The 3,538-nt window shown below is 34.9% G+C and overlaps 1 pseudogene; it reads right to left on the bottom strand.

Moving 5' to 3' along the window:
• Positions 1-465: 465 nt before the first annotated feature.
• On the bottom strand, positions 466-656 carry LOC113920812 (annotated as a pseudogene).
• Between the last annotated feature and the right edge of the window lie 2,882 nt (positions 657-3,538).

Genomic DNA, 3,538 nt, shown 5'->3' with positions numbered 1-3,538 from the left:
ATTATTACATTCCATGTTTCAGAGAAGAGGCATTAAGGATTCATGCCATAAGTTTATTTATAAACATATTGAGTACGTTGAATTCAAGAGTTTGATCCATTTTTTCAAAGAGACTGCACCTCTTAAAATGTTCCTTTTCACATCTGTTTGATGGATTGATTAAAACATCCTTTTTTTTAAGATTTTATTTATTTGTCAGAGACAGAAAAAGAGAAAGCATACAAGCAGGAGAAGCAGCAGAGGGAGAAGCAGGCTCCCTGCTGAGCAGGGAGCCCAATGCAGGACTCGATCCCAGGACCCTGAGATCATGACTTGAGCTGAAGGCAGATGCTTAATGACTGAGCCACCCAGGTGCCCATCCTTATTTTTTTTTTAATTTAATTTAATTTTATTATGTTATGTTAGTCACCATACAATACATTATTAGTGTTTGATGTGGTGATCCACGATCCATTGAAAACATCCTTATTTCTTAAGCAGTTGATGTCTTACTATGAAAAAAGGTGCAGCAAATCCAGATCCAAAGTACAAAGTCACCATAGTAGTAATCGCCACTCGTTTTCCACTGAAAATGGCAAATTCTTCCCTGGGCCCTCCTCATAGTGGCTCCTACGGACCACAGAGGTTGTGAACCTTCAGATGCTCTGTCCCAACATGGCGCTGTTGGAAGTTCTGTGAAAGGGGCAGAGCCCTAAGACCGTAGAAATGGCAGCACCACCAAGTCCTCCTCTTTTCACGACCTTGTTCCTCGGTGTGTTGGTCAACATAAAATCTATTTGCACTAGATTTGTTGTCTGATTTATCAGCAGCAGCATTATAGATTTGCTTTCAACAACAGATTTGTGTGTACAAATTTATGTGTATAGATTTTTTTGGTAAATCCATTTCAATGAACACTCACTAAACACTTTCCTTAAGCTCACTATTCTGACAAGCACTGTAGAAAATATGGTCTTTTCAGGTCCTGTTATTGTATCTAGATGTGTTTTCTGTAAGTTTCTTAGGTTGTTTTGGGTCTCTCAGTCACTTACTTCCTTTTTCGAAAACATTGCAGCAACAAATGTTGCAATCACTGCTTAATTTTTTTATGCACTTCAGTCTTCTGCTTAAGAGCTTGGAAATTCACCAATTCAGATGCTAATCTGCTACGGATCTCTGTTACAGAATAAAAATAAACCAGAAACTAGAATACCAATAATTACCAACATTTAATTGACAAATGCCCGCCTTGTCTTGACTTTATGTATTTTTAAAAACTAAATATCACTGTAAACAATGGAATCATAAAAATTCCTAAGCATTTTAGGTTGGAAGTCTTAAAGGAATGAAGTAGCCTGGGTTATCAGCAGTAATCTTTCAAAAATCAAGGTGCTTAGAGAAGAGCCAAAACTGTAATGAGCTTGAAGCAAATTATCAAATTAATCCTGGTTGATGCAACTGTCCTAACTTGTGAAGCCACCTGTCTCCATTTGAAGATGTCAACATCAAAAGTGGAATAGTATTTACAGAGTGCCCACAATGCTGCAGGCAGTGAAGAGAAAACCAAAATGAAAGAGCCTCATTCCAGTGATCTTCTAATTATAGGAGAAGTAGTGGGTAGGGTATTTTAAGGCATAAATAAATAGAAATAACACGATAACATTGAGCAAGAAGAAATTTTAGGATGAGCTCAGGAAAATAACTCCTATCAAACTTCTCAGTATAATCACTAGAGCCATTATACTCTATCATGTTGTTGGGGCTATTAGTATTAATAATAGTAATCATCATTTATTATGAGTGTAGCAGAGAGAACAATTCTGCAGTGGTAGGAAGATAGAACAGATAGATCTGAAGAGATATGTCTTTTCAATTCTGTGATGCCGTGCATAATATGAACTCTAAAAACAGAAGGTCTTAACCACTTCATTATCAAATAAAGTATTGCCTGCCCACATCCAAGCCAAGTGTCTTCTTTACAGCTCTGCTCCTTTAATTAAAGAAGATGATCCTTAATATGACTGACTCAGTTGCAAAAACACTAGAACCAAGAATGATCTGTTAACTGTTTGCTAGTTGGGAATGTTTATCCATCCTACTATTTTCTCTCCTCTTAGAGAACTAAACTACAAAATAAAGTTTATCTTGTAATTATGTCCAATAAATCAGGTAAAGGATAAAGAATGGAACTTTAGTAGAAAAACTAAGGAAATTTAGATTATTTAGTAAAGCATTTTTTAATTGAATTTTTTATACCTTCTACTTCAAGGGTAACACTTTGCACCCATCTTATTCATATTTCCCCAGAGTATGTACATATCTGTAAGTATCTATTTAGATCTATGCAATTTTATCACATATGCAGGTTCATATACCCATCAGCACAGTCAGCATATATAACATTCCACTACCACAGGATCTCTCCTATTGCCTTTTTATAACAACATTTCCTCCCTCCATTCTTAATTCGTGGCAACCACTAGTCTGATTTCCATTTCTAAAATTTTGTCATTTCAAAATATTTCATAGAGGAGTCATACAGTATGTAACCTTTTAAAACTGGCTCCTTTCACTTAGCATAATTCCTGGGATATTCATCCAAGTTATTATGTATGTCAATAGTCCATCCTTTTTCATTGTTAAGTGGTATTCCATGGTCTATATTAACCACAGTTTATTTAATCATTTACCTGCTAAAGGACATCGAGGCTGTTTCCAGCTTTTAACTATTACAGAACACTGCTATGAACGACTTACAGGTTTTCATTTCTTTGCCCAAGAGTACAGTTGCTAGATCATATGGTAATTGTGCTAGTTAGTCTTATAAGAAAATGCCACTGTTTTCAGAGTAGCTATACTATTTTATATTCCCACCAACAATGTAGGAGTGGTCCGTATTCTTTTCATCCTTGCCAGCACCTGGTTTTGTCATTATTTTTATTCTAGTCATTCTGATTGGTGCACAGTGATATCTCATCATGGTCTTAATTTGAATTTCCCAAATGGCAAGTGATGATGAACATCTTCTCATATACTTGCTTGCCAATTATATGACCGCTTCAGTAAAATGTTTCTTCACAACTTTTGTCCATTTTTGTTTCTCTTGTTGTATTTCAATGTTGAGTTTTGAGAATTCTATGATGTGAGCTGTAGTTTTTTACAGATGCTCTTTACCAAATTGGGGTTATTCCCCTTTATTCCTAACTTGCTGAGAGCCAGATTTTTCATGCTGTTTTTATTTTATTTTGTTTTGTTTTAGAATTAATTGGTGTTGGATTTTGTCAAGTGATTTTTCTGTATGAATTGATATGATCACACAATTTTTTTCCTTAACCTATTGACATACCATTGATTGATTTAGAACGTTGAACCAAACTTCCTTTCCTGGAATAAGTCCCCATTGGTCATGGTGTATAATTTCTTTATACACTGTTGGATTTCAGTTTGCTTAGATTTTGTTAAGGATTTTAATGTCTAAGTTTATGAACAATATTGGCCTATAAATTTCTTTTTTCTTTCTTTCTTTTTTTAAATTATTGTCTTGGTCAGTTTTTAATGT

The sequence above is a fragment of the Zalophus californianus genome, chromosome 3 (assembly GCF_009762305.2).
Source record: "Zalophus californianus isolate mZalCal1 chromosome 3, mZalCal1.pri.v2, whole genome shotgun sequence".
In the NCBI taxonomy this organism is placed as follows: Eukaryota; Metazoa; Chordata; class Mammalia; order Carnivora; family Otariidae; genus Zalophus; species Zalophus californianus.
Note: the sequence above shows the minus strand (reverse complement) of the source record. Positions and strands in the feature narration are given on the sequence as shown.